The sequence below is a fragment of the Stegodyphus dumicola genome, chromosome X1, assembly GCF_044657685.1.
Source record: "Stegodyphus dumicola isolate Sdum_Otavi_A_Nest chromosome X1, ASM4465768v1".
Lineage (NCBI taxonomy): Eukaryota > Metazoa > Arthropoda > Arachnida > Araneae > Eresidae > Stegodyphus > Stegodyphus dumicola.
Window position 1 is genome coordinate 139,556,880 of NC_140780.1, and position 19,056 is coordinate 139,575,935.

General features: G+C 31.6%; 1 protein-coding gene across 1 annotated transcript in view; it reads left to right on the forward strand.

Moving 5' to 3' along the window:
• The window catches only part of LOC118185701 (carbonic anhydrase-related protein 10-like), a gene marked incomplete at its 5' end in the record, with an annotated part of 459,955 nt that extends 441,114 nt beyond the window's left edge, over window positions 1-18,841 (forward strand). Inside the window, one exon of the mRNA XM_085808190.1 lies at window positions 16,551-18,841. The remainder of the gene's footprint in view (window positions 1-16,550) is intronic.
• Window positions 18,842-19,056: the final 215 nt, after the last annotated feature.

The window sequence follows — 19,056 nt, forward strand, 5'->3', positions numbered from 1 at the left end:
CAGAGTTAGAAAGGTCTATCAGTGTTTCGTAATTACCTAAGAAAAACTTCCAGTTATACATTTATTTATACCTTAAACATCTACGATGTTTTTTTAATTCGTGTTTCATACATTAGAATGAGAAATTTAATATACCATTTCGATTTATTTTCTTAGAAATTATGCGATCATATTTTTTTAACGTTGAGCAAAATTTATAAGTATAATAAAGTCATATTTTAAAATTAGAATGAAGATACCTATAAGTATGCGCACATGACTACGTTATCAAAGTATAAATTTTGCGAGAGCAAATAGAATTAGAAATACTCAAAAAATAATTCACATTAAAATTACTGATGGAATTTCTTTTCATTTAAAATGTTTAACATTCATGTATTGTTTCCAGATAACCATTAAAATTATATCTCAAAATTTAAATTATTGTCGTATTGCACTGACATTTCCGTAAATCATAAAATTTCTAATGCAACATAATAAATAAATAAGTACCTTTTTAAATTCTTTGTACATTAAGCAAAAGAAAATGATTGAAGATTTCAGTAATTAATATGTCATTTGAAGAGAGAGAGAAATTCTAAACGGATTAATAAGGAGAGGAAGAATTAATCAAAAATCCATTAAATCTTCAATCGCTAAAATACTGAAGAAAAGCCAATAAAAAAATCATTGGCTAAAAATACTGTACCCATGGAACAGTGCCAATAAACGCTGCAGTTAGATCCGGTAGTGCAAGCTCGTAGGGAAGAAAAAGAATTCTTAAGTAATGCCAAGTGAGGGTTGTAAGCTTTCTCTACAGGTAGCATTTATAACAAGGATGATTCCGAAACTTCAATTTCCCCAAGAGCCCTTAAATTCAACTTAAAATTCAGCTTCGGGGAGCTCATAGGCTATGAAAATGCTCTTTCTTTTGTTGAAACTATCTTCTTCATCTTCGAGGCAATTTGCCGCTCAGGGACAAGCTTTATTTAAACTTCCAATGTTACGTCTCTGAGATACTGTTATTGGCTCCTAACCAAACAAAATGTGAACTTTAGTAGAATACAAGACATAAATGTATTCTTAAACTGATCACATGATAGCATACCGCTGGGATTTTAAATCGGGTTCACTAGCGGGGTAATTCTTTTTGTAAACGAGCTGGACTTATAAAAGATAAAATTCAGAACTTCATTTACGGAAAATGTCATGCAACGTTTTGTCATTTAGCAGAAATTTAGACACTTATGCACATAACATCTAACACATCTTATTAATAAAAAAAAAGTTTGATTTGTCAAAAAATATTATACTTTCATATCTGTTCCCTGAAATTTCGAGTATACTGAACATATTTATGAAATATTATCCATCATATCATTAGAACATACTATATTAAGAAATATGATGGAAAAGGGTGCAAAACATAGGTCTCTGACTGTATCGCAATAATGTTTCACTCTTCCCATTACAGAATGGAGATTAGCTCCTTACAAAGCTAGAATGGACTACTAATAATGATAGCAATACACTTCATTCCACAGGGAATAAATTATTCTGACTATGCAAAAACACCTAAGCTTCCAGGTCTAGAAACGCCACATAATAACAGGTGAAAAATTTGACAGTCAAGCCCTTAGTATAAATGCTCTTACCGATTAAAATCTTGTTCCTTTGATTAAAGTTTGAACCTGTCTTTGAACAGCTATATTTTATGCACATAACATAATGAGTTAAAATTTTATTTGCACTTTTTTCATAAATTCAGCCTTTTTTTTTTATTTATGCTTTGAAATTACACTGATTTCAATTCCACAATTGATTCTATATTATTTTTTCCTTTCATAAATAAAATCAATATTTCTAATTTACTACGCTGATAATTATTAGCTTGCAAAACTTTGCTAATCTCGAGCAAAGGTCAGCTACTTGTGGGTAAAGCACAGTCACAATTTTATTTATTTTCCCTACCTCCTTCAAGAACGCAAGTCTAGTAATACTAATATTTCAGTTCAGCCACTAATGAGGTAGGTATTTCAAATGCCATAGACGGTAGTACAGATTTTACAGTAGTTTTCTCCACTTATTATTTAAATGTATACAAATTGAAAAGACATAGTTTAAATTTCTACTTTTATTTAAGCAAGATTTAACATGTTCATTCTTAAAAATATGCGAAGTAATTAACATAAGGCTTTTTTCGTGTCTCTGAAATTTTGAAAATCGTAAAATAGTAAGTAACTATCATTTTCTGTTATAAATATAATATTGGATGTGTTGAAGCAACAAGAATCATTAAAATATTCATAAATTTCCAGGACTAGTTTCGAAGGTTTAAATATCGAGCCTTTTTACTCTTCAGTTAGGAAACTGAAAATGACAAGACAGAAGCCTGTGTTCACACGATAACAATAAGAGGAAGACAATTAGGCAACCGGTGCCATCTGTTGATGAAAAATTAAAACATCTATGAAGTAATTTCCTAAAAAACTGGGGGCCCACCAGCGGCCGAGCGGTAAAGTCGCTGAACACTGGTAGTTCAGTCCGAGGTTAGAATCCCGCGAACGGGCTGGCTGCATGGGTGTTTTCGTGGTTTTCTCCATGTGTAACGTGTACACGAAGCAGTTTCCCTTAGTAAGTCCTCCACGATGGCATTCCTCTCCTTAGGCAGATAGCCCTAGTGTGCTTTGCCATAATTGAATACACCACCACCCTAAAAAACTAAGGGTAAAGACTGATTGGAATCGAGCTCTTAAACTAGAACTGAAAGATTTTTGTGAATGTGAAATGCCTCTAGAAAACATAGTTATGTAGTTTTATTATTTTCACTGATTAAGTAGCATTTAACACATTTATGATTGATTATGACAAATGTTTTAAAAGTTACAATTTATACTCTACATGAAATTACAATATTTATTGCACATCATAATTTCATGAATTGGATTGTAACCCCAATATTGCGAGTCGTAAATGGGTTTTAAAATTTAGCAAATACTAAGAATGTTCTTTCTTTAGAATAATTTTTCTACCACTTGGACGAAAAGAAAATTCTGAAAAGTGGGTAAGCAAATGTAAAAATAAATTCATAGCTTAATCCTGTACTGCATTTTCTTCAGAAGGTAAGCTAACAGTACAGTTTTAAAATAAATAATAATTCATAGTTTCCAGTTTCAAACACATTTGTGAAATAAAATGTTTAAAAATGTGATCTTGAAAAAACTGTGTATAATAATAAACTCTACTTTTATTGCTATTTAATAAATTTGAATGAAATGGTCGCAGTTAAATGAAGAGATAAATTTTGCTTAGATAATGTTAATATAGCTTGTCATAACAAGAAAGCTTCTTAAAATCCATCTATAAAGGAAGTATTAGAAGGGTGTAAAATAGAAGGAAAAGATAAAAATGAAAATTTATGAAATTAGTTCTGAGAGGAAATGATTAAAGGAAATATATGTTAGTTTGCTTGAAAATATTCTTAAAGGTTGACACATGGTACGTTTATGCAGCAACCACATAAAAACCATATGAGTTACGGAAAAACAAGAGTTACGGAATTCCTTCCACATACACTCGATTTGCATTTTATGTCTCTTGTGCCCTCCTATTTATTGAGGCCTTTTTCATATGCGGCATTTTATTTAAAAAATTTTCATATTTTCATCATTTTATTTAAACATGTTTCTGCATTAGGCAGTTTTTCTGCAATTTTTCTCCTTTAAATTTCTGTTTTATACAATCATTTTCTACGCTATAAATATTTTTATTCGGAGCTATTTTTCTATCATCGATATTAGTACATTGTAACATCCATTTACTTAAGCTCCCTAAATGACTTTTTTCATGCATTATTCTGAATTTTTGAATTTTACGATAATTTTTTTATGGGATTTTAAACGTAAAACCATTTTATGGCAAACCATATTTCACAGGCAATGGGACCAACATCCAAACTGCAATTTATATGACTATTCACAAAGATTCGTGATTTAAATCTTTAATATGAATTTATGCTAATTATTTTGATTTATTCCTCATGATATTAAATTGCTTCCTGAATCGGATGATTTGATTTAAGATTATTCTATTCGACGTCTTCCATAAAATCGATAAATGGATAAAAAATCCTCTAAATTTGTAAGCAATTGGGAAAGAACTATAAAATAAAATATAAAAAAATAGTCCCAAAAGTAAGCTCTAAGGGCTGTTAAAAACCCATATTTTGTGTAAATTATAAACATTTAACCTCAATTAGTTTTATCAATCTACTATAAATGGTTCCAGTGAACGTTCAAACTGACAAAATAGAGCAGGTAAATTCAACTCGTGGCCCTAGACACATTTTTCTGCGGCCCTATGGTCATTCTGATAAAATAACGAAAAATGTATAATTATAACATATTAATAAAAACTGGAATTTCATCTAAGACATAAGTTTTTATGCAATCTTGATACTGAAAAAGACTCTCTAGATGGTCTACTGACAAAAGTACTTCATCAACGGATGTTGAGAAAATATTGCTCTACATACAAATGGAACTAACGATTCAATTTTAATAAAAAATTCTGTCAAGTGGATATTCCCAAAATTTACAAATACTTCCCTGCATGGTCCCTTGTGCCTTGTACGTGATTTACGTACGATGCAAAATACTTAGGTTTTTGGAGCGATTCACGTACGATTGCGTACGTGAATAAGCAGCTTTTTTTCCAAGTCCTTAGCTAGATAATTATGCTGACATTCATCTGACCTCTGCTCTATAAATTATTATGCGAGCAGAATGTGTCCAGACACCGGAGGTTGCTTGTAGGAGAAATCTGTCAGGTAACGGAAAAGGAACAATAGGTACCCTTCTACTATCCGGAAATTTTAATGTTAATTTTTATACCACAGTTAAAAACTAATTATAAAAACAAATTTTTAAAATTAATTAGGTATGATTTAATATAGTTACATAACTTATATTTACTATATCATTAAGTATGATAAAACATTATTGAAATTATTATTAAACATCTTGAAATTATTTTAAATTTGTCGATATTTTCAGAATTCTTAACTGTTTCAATTTTCTTACATTTTTTGTTTAGTTCTCTAAATTTTTAAAGTGGCAAAAGTTGCATTATCTTATTTGGGATACCCACAAATTTAATTGTTATTTAAATGCGTTATTCTTCCTGTTAACTAAATAATAGAATTTTACTTACTCTGGTGTTCAAGATTTAATTTATTCATGTTGTTTGTTATTTAATTTATTCATGTTGTTTGTTATTTAATTTATTCATATTGTTATAAGAAAGATTCAAATCAGATAAATAGCTATGATTATTGTCAGCATAAGTTTCGTTTCTGGATTTTAAAAACTTTTATTTCTGGAAAAATATGGAAGAATTGTTGTAGGTTTTTTTCCCCCTTACTAAGCCAATTAATTTCTAACATTAATGTTCAATACTCAGCATTATACTCATTAGTCAGTCTTTGAACAATCTTTTGTGAAGTAATCTGGCACGAATAGAATTCGTAATTTTTAAAGCAACTCTCATCACGTGCTAATAATGTAAATCTTTTGTACATAATTCCTGCTGATGAATGAATGCATTGTAGTTCGCAAAGTCATCATCATTCTTACACAATGTGAAAATCATGGCAGGTAATGATGAATCATGGCATGGGCACGCCTACAGAAATAATCATGGAAGGTGTTATGGACACAAAGACTGCCGGTTAATTACTGCCGGTTAGGGTAACTGCAAAATTATTCATATTTATTAAAACTAATTACTAACATATATTATATCTGTATGAAACCTGTATAAACCAAATCAAGTACTTCACACGCAGCTTCGTAGCCCACTAACGGCTGAGCGGTAAATTCGCTGAAATTTGGTAGTTCGGTTTGGTATTTGAATCCCGGTGAACGAGCGGTCTACATATCGCTTTCGTGGTTTTCCCCATATGTAACATGTATACGAGTCGGTTTCCTTGAAAAGTCCTCCATGAAGCTATCCTTCCCTTAGGCATATAGCCCTTGAATGCTTTGCTATAATTAAATAAACCAAACCAAAACCATAACTTCGTAAATTCGTTCTATGTTCGCTGGTAATGTGTTTTACGCAGATAACGGAAAGCGACTGACGGTGGTTATTTAAAATAACTAAATGTTGAGCGGCAAAGGCACTCGTAATGATAAGTGAATAAAAATGCAGCTTTCAGTTCAACCTGAAGAAACCCACCCTGACATCAATAATGAAGGCGAGGAATATTGAGAGCAATGTTGCCGCCTAATGTCTTGTGTAAAATATTGTGTCAGCTGCTCTTAAGAATTAGTGACACAGCTGGAATTTGACTTTTTCTTTCCTCTCTCGGCACGTGATTTCGCAAGACTGAGAAGGGTCCACCTTGGTCCTTGGTCTTGGCTTCTTAAGTGGTGTACGACCGGTTGGGCCTTTACATATCTCTCTATATTATATATCCCGTAGAGAAACCTAAAAAGTAATAAAATATAAACATCCAGTAGCTAGAAATAGTTGTAGACCTTGGGTGTTTTGTTCCATCTCCAAAGTGTAAACTTTGTGTCTTTAAGCAATTATGTGAATATGGCATGAGATTTGTAGATCAATGGCAGTAGCATCTGATTTCTATGGCATCTCTGTGAGGTCGTGATGTCGTAAATCTGTGGGAGAGGTTTTTGTAGCTGAGGCAATGCTGTAAAGAGATTGGTTGACCTCGACTAATCCGAAAGTAACATTTTTGAAAACAAATACATTATGCGAAATCAAAGTCTATATTCGCTTTGACCCCAAGTAGCACAGCAACGTCGTAACGACGTTGCAAACTCGTCGCGGATGTCGTTGCAAAAACTTTGCAATATGTTGTCTTAAGACGCCCAGACGTCCGCGAACATCCACTGTTTTGCAACCGTTGCAAAGACGTCTTAATTACATCTTTGCAGATGACTTTTTTTTGCATAGACGTCGTTATTGCGTCTTTCTCAGGTGATATTTTGGTTTTGAAAGCATGGTATCACGACATTATGTTCGCCAAATTCCACCTTTTTGCAACAGTTGTGAAAATGTCGTTGTTATGTCCTTGTGTTACATATTGATTTATGCAGAAAAATAAGCTTAATATATATCATATTTTTCTTCTTTTTTAAAATTTTGTATTATTTGCATTTATCTAAAGTTTAAATATTTTATCATTTCCTGAAAACCAGAAGATAATACAAATTTTACTCTTTAGACTAAATATGCATAATTAATAATAGCCTTAATTATTTTCAGTACTTTAAACTATATCTTTTAAATAACTTAAATTCTAAGTTACGATTATTTAAGATTCCATCATTTTTTTCCTTAAGTGAGATTAATTATGAAAGTGGTTATTATGAATGTATAACGTTAAAAGTAGGTTTCAAGTAAATAAAACTCAATTAGACATAAATAAAAGTTAAGATACACATGTGGGTAAACAAAAGAGAAAAAATACAATATGATCGAAAGAAATGGTGTTAAGAAACATCAGCATTACTAGTGAATATTGCAATCCATAATTATTGCACTTTTAATTGCTTACTATTTAAAAGACACATTTTTTTAAGTAATCGGAAATTTTAGTTCTTTTACCTTCCTACTGCTAAACAGAAATAAATGCTAACAGAAATGGAATAAATGCTAACAGAAATAAATGTGATAATGCTGTTATCACATTTATTTCTGTAAAATCTCAGAGGCATTGAAAATTGCCCCTGTCATGATAAATTAGGAAGTGGTTTTTAAGGTAACATAATCAGTATTTTACCTGAAGTCAAGTATAAATTTATTCGCTTTTCACAGTAAAAAATATAACCATTAACTTCTATATCCACAATATATGCAAATGAAAGAGTATAAAGTAATTAAGACACAATAACACGCCGAACAGATACTAATTCAGAAGTCAAACAACAAAAATCAGCGTTATATTTTCAAAATTTTCAAAGTAAATTAATTGCTGTGAAAATTTTCAAAATATAACGCTGAGTTTTGTTGTTTGACTTCTGAATTAGTATAAAGTAGTTAATAAATGTGATGAAAAAGATACCTAAATCTAATAACTTCCCATATTCATATCTAAAATGAAATAATAGCCTAAAAAACAACATACATGACAGCACTATTTAAGAAAAAACATGAACTAGTAATGTTTGAAAGTATAAATAGCAGTAGGAAGGTAAGAGAACTAAAATTTCCAATTAATAAAAAAATATTTGTGTTTTTTAAATAGTATGCAATTAAAAGTGCAATAATTATGGATTGCAGTATTTACTAGTAAAGCTGATGTTTCTTAACACCATTTGTTTCGATCATATTGTAGAGTCATTAGGATTTTTTTGGAAGCCATCGAGATGAAAAATTAGCAACCGCCTTCGCCGGGAATCGAACTACGGACCTCTGGAATACCGGCCCAGCGTGCTACCGTTACACCACGAAGGCACGCTAGGGAAGTGGGAGTATTTACCTTATAATATGTAAATGTATTTACCTATTTTTAGTTTCTACATTTTATAATTGTGCTAGACTACAATGATCATCTCAGGCACTTTTTATAATCAATAACTTTCCTTTTGCTACTGTGCAGAAATATTTTAAATAATATAGCATATGATAGCAAGCTAAGTACGTTAAAGTAAGCTCTTCGTTAAATAGCACACGAAGAAACATTTTGTTTCTATTTATTATGAATTTCTTTGTTATCACAAGCACATAAAATGCAAGCGAAGAATATATTTAAATTATAAATATACTATACTTAAATGACTTACTTAAGTATACTTATTTAATTATAATGAATATACTTAAATTAATAATTAACAAAACCTAATTTACAACAATCATTCATTGAGATAATCTAATAGACATACATAACGGCACTATTTAAAAAAACGCCAATTACACAGTTTTGAAAGAATAGATAACAAACGACAAGTAATGAAATTGCAATTTGCAATCAATAAAAAATATTTAGTGTTTTTCAATACTACACATTTAAGTATGGCATAATAATAGATTAAAATACTTTATAGTAATACTAATGTTTCCTTAATATTCTTTCGGTTATATGCGCAAAGTCTGAGCACCAACCTGTATCATGAACACAATAATCGATTAATTTGAATGATATACGCTATAGCGCTTAGGACGTTATAACCGAATCCGTGTATTCAAATATAACGATAATCCGTGTATAGAAATATTGCACCGCTGGAGTCACTGAAGATTAGAAAACCACAATATAATTTTAATCACCGGAAAGTCATAAAACACCAAATCAGAACACTATTTAACTGTATAGACCATGTTAGCACGTGGCAAGCAGATATTCACAAACAAAATAAGCAGAAATTCGGCATTACAACGAAGACTTCTCCTCAATCCAAAATAAACTGCCATCTTTATATTTTTGTACGTCGTTACCTTTTTGTATTGAAGCTCTCCAGGATTCAATTCCGACGGTGAGTTACAAAACCGTGAAAAAAATATTGCTGAAAATAAAATGGAGTCTGAAATTATTGCGCCATTAACTGACTTATTCGAATTTGGCAGCTATCCAAAGCACGCAAGCCTCGACCTCAGATGTTCGTTTATATAATCATCCAGTAAATATGTACATGGAATGTCAAACATCGAGCAGCAGTTCAGTCTAAACTTTTCCGCGGTTTTTACGATGGCATTAAACCTTTCGACGATGCTTCTGATAATTTAATAGAATCCTTTTTAAATGGTAGAGAAGAATTATTTCAACTGAAATTTACAAAAAAATATTTGTCGGGCTTGCTAAAATATTTGTAACGTCAATATTGCCATATCCCGAGAGTACCGCATACTAGGATTAAACCAAGCATTATAAATGCATGGAGATGGACAAAAACGTAACAAACAGTTCATCAGAACTTCTATAGGTAATGGATTTCGTATTTTTGTTCAGAGTTTCTCTAATTTTGATGTCAACATTTATTAGTAGTTTATCAAAGCCATTAATTTTGTCGTTTTCTATTAAAAGTGTTAATATTTCTTTCTCCTTTTCCATTAATTTTCCGTCAGATATTTTGGACAGCCGTTAAATATGCATGGATATGCAACGTCTTTTAACATTGGACGTTTTCTCGGAATTCTTAAAATCGCCCCATTTATAATCGTGAATTTATCTTCAAGCACAATCATATGTTAGCGAAAATTGTACATTTTGCTGTGAATGCTGTAAAAATGTTTCATATTATGTCTGCATATTAATTAAAATAAATTCGTCCTTACTTCAAAAATAATAAATAAAGTCATATTTCAGCAGTAAAATAATTGCTGACATGTGATTTGCATTTATTTCGGAAATATGATTTTTTAAAATATATAAAATGCATAACTTAATAACTTACTTTATAGATTAGTTTCATTTTTAAATATTTTGCTATAGTATTTAAAAAAAATATTTTACGTATAAATTATTTTAACAAAATTTTAACAATAATTTAGCACGTATTTTAATACTAATTAAACTTAATAATTCAAGCATTTAGATGAAATAAAGTAATGAAACATTGCAAAATAAATCTTATGCGGACTTTAGATTCTTGAAAGAGCAGATTTAGTCTCTTTTCATTCTAAAAGTAACGCTGATGAACTATGAAAAAATGCTAAAACGACCACGTCTAAATGCGGTCACATCATGACGTTTCAGCGACGTCGACAAATTGCCAAGATGCAACGACAAATATTTTGCTTCTTCGCAACGTTGTAAAGACGTCGTAAAAGGTACCACGACCACTTTGCAACCTTTCGGACCAGTTTACAACGTCGTTCGTTACGACTTAGCCTTGCTACTTAGAACGGGAAGCAAATCCCAAATCCTGCTTGGTTAAGAAATAACAATAAAAATAATGAAGAAGTAATTAAACATAGTAAAATAAGTAAAGTAAAATATATATACATTTTATGCAGGACAATCGATCCCCATTTTTCATTGTGCTGTATCGCCCCCCCCCAGCGGCCGAGCGGTAAATTCGCTGAACACTGGTAGTTCAGTCAGAGGTTCGAATCCCGCGAACGGGCTGGCTGCATGGGCGTTTTCGTGGTTTTCCCCACGTGTAACGTGTATACGAGCCAGTTTTCCTTAAAAGTCCTCCACGAAGGCATCCCTCCCCTTAGGCAGATAGCCCTAGTGTGCTTTGCTGTATTCTCAATACACCACCACCATTGTTGTGTATCATTCTGGGTCTTTTAAAAGTTGACTAACTAAACGGTCGTAGCTTCCAATATTTTTTTTACATCTGAGTTATGGTTATCACATTATCGAAAGACGTTGTGTGAGAGCTTGAGAATTTCGCTATCGAATGGTAGTATTTTGATGATATTGTGGATCACTGTGTTTCATACAAACCACGGAGAGTTTCTGATAGTACGTAAAGCTTATTTTCAAACTTTGGAGTATTTGCCTTTTTGACCTGGCCGTAGCGGCCCAGGCAGGTGCTGCATATAGAAGAATTGGCCTGATGTCTTGTAAATATATCAATCTTTCCGTACTTAGAATTGGTTTAAAGTTGCGTCCTAATAAAGCGTAGATGGCCATAAATGCATTATACACTTTATACTTGATGAAGTTGACGTGCGGTCTGAACGTTAACTTATCATCCATCAGAACTCCTAAATATGTTGCATATTTTTCCTTGGGAATTGTCTTGTCGTTAAATTTGATGCTCTCAGTTTCTGTTTTAATAGTTTTAAAGTAGATGACTAACGATTTAGTGGTACTGACCTTTACTTTCCTAGCCTGGAACCATTTTGAATGTGTATCAGATGCGTTTTGGAGTTTTTCATTGGCACAGTGAGGATTAGCAGAGCTGCATAAAATAGCTGTATCTTCCCGTGTAGCAAGCTAAAATCGAGTACGGGATAGATGGCATGTACTTAATGTACAAAATGAAAAGAATTGTCGAAATTATACTTCCTTGGGGTACACCTGCTTCAATAATTTGTTACTGGAGAACTTATTTTTAATTTTGGTAGAAGGTTCTGTTATCTATTTATTAATAATTTGCTGTTATTTATTAATAATTTGCAATTAAATAATTAATTCTGGTGGAAACTGATAAGATATAAGTTTGATAAGGAGGCCATGATGCCAAAACGTATCAAACGCCTTTTCATTATCTGAGAAAAGTGGTATAACAGTTTCTTCTCCATTACAGCAGGCTCAGAACGAAATTCACAGAAAACTTTGATTTACAGCGGTCTAGATGTGCAATGCGGACTCCATCAGAGCCACGTGAGCCTCGTGTGGCTCTCGAGCTGCTGGTTAGGTATTCTTGCATTCGAGGGTATTTATTATTTTTGCTGTTCGGAGTTATGGTCAAGTCCGTTTGTTAATCATAGGGTTGTAGATAATGTATACAAAGTTTCTTCGGCGAACTGTTCCACATTTAATAAAATTTCAATGAGGAGGAATTTTCTGGAGCAGTTTATTATTGATTACAAAAATAATTAACGATTAATAACAACAGATGTGAGTGTTAATGAAGTGATTTATTTATGCTTTATTTCATGTTTTGACTTCTTCCCACACATCATTAGAATCTTTCTGTATCATGTGCTGTTTGAAATCTACATCAGTTTAAGGTCCAGCATCCTGGATTTATGACATTCCGTTTCCTCAATAAATAATAATATTTTTGATGAAATTTATTATATTGTTATTGTTTGGTACACATTTTTCAATATTCATGGTTTTAATTTAATTGTACAGTCAAAAGTCTTTAATCTGGACTCGTCGGGACTTCGGCGATTCCAAATTATAGATCATCAGTTTAAATCTGGTAAGATGGCATGCAGAAATTATAAAATTAAAAATATGAAACCGTAATTTATGAAATAAAGAGCAATTATGATCTAAAAGGTATCAAAATTTACACAAAAAAAGCTTAATATTTATTTGTTTACTTTATTAAACATATCTTTCAACTCGCGCATGCGTAAAGCATACATTACGCATAGTCGAAATTAGAAAATTGCAACCAGAAAACTATTTGATGTGTATTCTTTATATTTATAATGACGAGCAATTTGATTTAAATCATATCAAAGACGGAGTACATCGAGATGAAATACTACATTTAGTAAGGAATTATATAAGCTGAATAAAATAAAAACATCTGCCCTGAAGATAAGGATAGGGCTGACAGATCAACTTCCAGATCATTGCGCGCCGCGACGTTCCCCCCCCCCCCCCGCAGAGCAGCGTGAAATTGATAAACAGATTTCGGAATGGTTAGAGAAAAAACGGATATGCCTTTATCCATTTTTTGCAGCAATTCCACTTTTTGCTTGATTTACATCGATACATGATTTCGCTTTGTAGATCCTTCGGCAGCTCCAGAATCGGAAATTCTTTTTAACATAATCGAAAGTTCAAGCTTACTTTTATAAAATTGCTCTAACAGTCTGCAAAAAATAATAAGCCGGATCCAATTAGAAGATTAAGAAACAACGCAATCTGCAACATTAACTGAAATAGATAATTAGATAATTTTAGCATAGCTTATACCGTGCGTTATACATTAAACGCGCATGTGTAAACGTGTTATGAGCATGCGTAAAAATATTATGCGCATACGTAAACGCTTTATGCGTTCATCAATGAGCAGAAAGTTTGTGGTTTTGAGGTCCGGATTATAAATCATTCCGGACTATGGACGTCCGGATTAAAGACTTTTGACAGTATAAAAAATTTAACTTTGGATTTAATGGATCATAATGCAGGTTCTGGGTTCGCTTCGTAAATACTTGCAATAAAATTTCTAAGGAGACACCATAGAACTTTAACTGCGCAGCAAAAATTGTATTCAGTGTACAGATCGTGATAAATAACCATTAATTCATACTGTAGACAACATTCTCAGCCCTAGATTGCTGCTGAAATTTACTGTCCGGTAACTGTAATGTTCCCTTTAAGTTGCCTCATTCCTATACATTCGGTTTTTTGTATGACCTCAGATAAAAAAACTGCATGAATGACCATCTGATTAGGCGCGAATGACGTCATATCATTTTCAGTGAGCTTCTCTGGTTGAAATTTATGCAAGATAGTATTTAATATGGCATGAAGAATCTCCTTCGTACAGTAAGTCTATTATGTCAAACCACCGTCGTTATGCTAGGCCGTTATATAGCAGTAGATCTAAAAGGATAGCAGCAGTAAATCTAAAAGGAAAATGTTTTTCAGTATTTCGTGAAGAAGTTCAAATACTTTCTATTGTTAAAAATTGAAGACATTCATAATTTTGTAGTGTATTAATTTACAAATAAAACCTCCTTCTTAATTTATAAATAATATAAGATATCATTGTCGTTTAAGAATTTTCTGTAAAATTATTTGTGTATGCATTTCTTATTTAATTTATTGTGAAGAAACCTAAAATGCCATCTCTGATGTACTTCTTTCTGTGTAATGTCTTTACATTTTATGAGCCTCATTAGCTCTAAACCTATATTAATTCGGAAAACACATTAAAACTTTTGCATCCATTTTCAGTTCTGAGAATACTGGAATGTTTATTCAATAAATAACTTCCTTTTCAACTTATATCATTGTATCTCCTACATGAAAACTAAATTCCATATGCTTTACCCCCTCAATGCACAAATGCGTAACTCGCGAGAGAAGTGCCAATACTAGAGACCGGAATAAATTCCTTCAAAGGAGAGAAATGCTTTTACAGTGGACATCGATAAATCCCTTACAGATTAATAAACAGCCATGAAATTCAAAATCTACACAGCATGTTTCTTTCCTCTTCAAAGCATATATAAACCTCATGATCTATTTTGAAAACGTAGTCACCCTTATTTTTAAAAGGATTTTCTTTCCTACCTAATGGAAAAGTCATTTTCCGCATATCTAAATATTATTACGTACCTTGAAAGTGTGTATTTTGGATGCATATTATCTTTTAAAGAAATCGTATCCAGCTAATGCTGAAATCAATGGCGGTCATGTAATTTCACTGGAAATATATGCTTATTTTAATCTGCTATGATCAAATAACCTTGACATCAAAAGACATTTTTTTACCCAATTAATGACACTTTTCAGGTCTCAAGCTGGAATCTGAAGGAATAGGCAGTGAGTTTTATGTTCCCTGTATCTTTATGTTATTTATGAAGTTCTCGGTATAAACATATGAAGGAAAATGGAAAATTAAAGTTTAGCTTGTACATGGAGAAAATGCATACTCTGATTTAGTTCTTATGATTCAAACCTTTCTCCGTCCTTTCTCATTATTTTATTCCGTAAATTATAAAAGGATAATTAGTAGACTGATTTAACATAAAATCTTCACTTCAATTTTTCTGCAACAAAATAAGTTTGGTAATTATAATTTAATTATAAAGTATAGAAAAAAGATAAAAGTAATCAACTGCATATCAGGAAGGCAACGTTTTGTTCCTAAGCTGTTTCCGAAGGCTTATTTGGTCAGATTTGCTGAATTTTATTTAATCCATTGTATCAGCGAAATTGAGTCATACCTATGATGAATGCCAACAGTTATTAATATAGGGAACAAAGGATTAAAAAACAGGAACGAGATCGAGAGAATTAAGCTCACCGTTTTTTTGATAAAACGATTGTAATGCCTCGGGAATAAAACACAACGTGCGTCCCTCTATTTGCAATTTATAGCAGAAGTAGATCATTTAGTGAGGTAGGCTGCTGACAAATATAATGAGTTCTAATAAAATGGAGCAATATTTGAAATTTCAGGAGATTAAATCTATCATTTAGTCATAAATAACGGCCTTCCTACCTAAATCGGCACTTGTTTAAAAGTATCCGTTTTAAACCACGTACAAAGGAATGTGCATGCTTCCATCTGCAAAACATGCAATGAGTTTTAAGTAAAATGAGGTGACTTTTTGAGTATTCTTTTGTGATCAATCATGATTATTCCTAATTTACTTTTCTAATTCCTTTCGTCAGTGCGTTTCTTTCCTTAACATTTTGAAAAAATTTCGCAACATATTTCTACCGCGTGTAATACGTGACAAAGACTTCCGCAGCTTTCTGGATCGCCAGCCCATCAGGTGATAAATAAACGTTTAAAGATATAGGTAAGAAATCGTCAAGCAATATTCAGAAATGAAGTAGACATTTATGGATAAATTATGCATTTTAATACATTAAAAGTAATAATCAAGACTACTTTAAGCTACATTACAATTTTCTCTCTCGGGCATATGAAAATGATATTTTGGATTAATCCTTGATACAGGAAACAGTAATGTTAAAAGAAATGTAGTGTTATAGCGCTGAAGTGTCACGCCCAGTTTCAAAGAATCAGAGAACATAAAACAGTTGTTTTATCAGAACAGTGCATAAGCAATGAATCATGGGTCCGAATCATGCATATCTGTCCATGTTCGTATGACAGGTGTCGATGCTAGCAAAAGCTGATTCTAAAGAGTTAATTATCATTTGCATAATCCAATTGTTATGGTATAAAGTTACAAATACTGATTTCTTTCTTGTTTTCTTTTTTCAGATTACAGAAGAAGGCTGGTGAGTGAACTATATTCTGTGCTACACTGATGATAAAAATTATGTCTAGCTTATAACAATCAAGCTAAAATATGTGGAAGTAGGAAGGTAGCAGAGATTATTTTGTTACTAAACGACCATTACGAATACTTCCATAAAGATAGTGTATTTTGGCGTGAGTCCGTTGCTATGTTACTTGCCTGTGATTGCATGTTACAGTCGGCTATCATAAGTTTAGTCAGCCATAACATGGAATATCTTCAGACAGTACCATGAACGGGCTTAAATTACTTTGGTGTATTTTTGTGGATACACAAAACTCATATACAGTGTTATATTAGCGGATAATAAACTCATCATGCTCTTTCATTGTAATACTGTAATGAATGCTTTACATATGTCTAACTCAACTTGCCATATTCTGCAAAACTTCCTTCAACAATATAGGTGCTTCAGCAGTTCAAGTATTAATAGGAATGTTACAATTAAAAAAACGTATTCTGAAGAAAACTAGCTTCGAGTAAGCGCATTTGTTACTTTGGGAAAAGTAAAAGGAATTTAAAAAGGCTTTCGTTCATTACTTATGCACTCATTCATAAAATGGAAAAGAATGTTGCTATATAATTCTAACTTGCACAGTTAGAATTACGTGCTTCGCCCATTCTTAGGATCACCCAATTCTGCATAACTTTAAACACATTACTTTGAAAAGAAGTTTCAGTTTTATGCAAACTTTTTGCGAATTACTATCGAAGTATATAATTTCAGTTTATATTTGTATAAATTTATTTTTGTACATTGATTTTGATTGTTTACATATTTCATCCATAATTTCTGCAAGCTCTTTCTTTCAAAACTATGAATTCAGGGTAAATGATGATCATTGTTTAATTTGCTATTTATTTAAACTTACTTTTTTGGAACCGTTTGAGATATTTTCGAAAGTAAATGTAGTTTCGGGCTCTAAACAGATAACAATATTTTAAAAACACTCAGCGAAATTTAGATATCTATAATCATTTTATGACTTAAAAAATTGAGGAAAATGTATTTATTACTTCTATGAATCATAGAAAGTTTTTGAAAAACGTGTGCATAAAACTACGCTCAGAAGCAGAAAAACACATTAGCCCCTGATGTTAGAGTTCACAATAATTAGATGAACCGTTAAAAAATGCTGGATCATTTCCTCATCAGTATTAAACACATTTAACGTGTCACCAATAATATGTTTCTTTCAAAAATTAATTTCTCATGGCCATTTTCAAAATATTTCGAATAAAACAAAAAAAATGCAGCTAAAAACATTAATAAAAGTATGAAAAATTTCATTCTATTTAACATTAAAACTGTGCAACACACGCAATACTTGGTTACAGTTATCAAAAGATATTTTGTGGATTTATATTTTTAGAAGGAACTTTAAAATCAAACTTATTTTATCAACTCATTGAAAGAATTACGTATTAGGTTAGGTCTCTATTCCACTACCCACTTACTAAGATATCAATAATTTAATGAATGAAATTTATAAACATCTTTTCGTTTTAAAATTTTACAGAAAACAAGACGTCACTGTGTTCTTTGAAATCCAAAAATTATCACATTAAGCAACATATTATTCAATAACAATTAATCAACACTCAAATCAAATATAACAACAGTTGATATCTCAACTCTTGCAAAGAATTGCTCCTAACAAAATAAAAACGGCTATTTCTTTAAAATTTACGCCGTTCTGAGTTTAAAATACTCGGGATTTATTTATTGATAATATACTTGTCTTCAGTAAGAATGCCAGCATTTTTAAATTTAATAGTCAGTGTCAGAATTTCAGATTCCTCTTTTGATAAATTTTAAGCTTAATCTCATAAACGCTTCCAGCTGCTGAATAATAAAATATCTATATAAGAAACTGTTGATTGGAAAATTATTTCCTTAGTAACATGCGTATAAACCCTGCATATTAATTAACATATCATTGTCTGACATGAATATACTTTCAGTGTTTTACAGGATTTCATCATTACTTTGTGCATTGCAGTGTTTCCATTTGATGTTAAATGGCTGGTGTTATGAGCCAAAAGTGTTGAATAAATTCGTATATATACAAAATTTGTGTGGAAAAGTGATGTAAAGCTGTTATTGCTTCTAATTTTACATTATGAATGATGTAGTTCTGTATAGTAGGTTTGAAAGCAAATGTTTGCTGCATTAGATCTTTGATATGCTCATATAATGTATTGATCTAAGATTTGTAAACGAATTACGGTTAATAAAGTATTTGGAAATAAATGTGCTTTTAAATATTTTGCAGAATAGTTTCGTAAATATTATAAAGTTTCTTGGTATTTCAGACCCCACAGTAGAATACTATGTTTTCTTTCTGAATAACACGTTGAAATTTATGGGCATTTCCGGTTTTCAATAATTTGTTTTCACATTTTATTGATTCTTTCTAATGATGATAATAGCAGACATAGTTTGTAGAATAAAATCTCTTATTTACA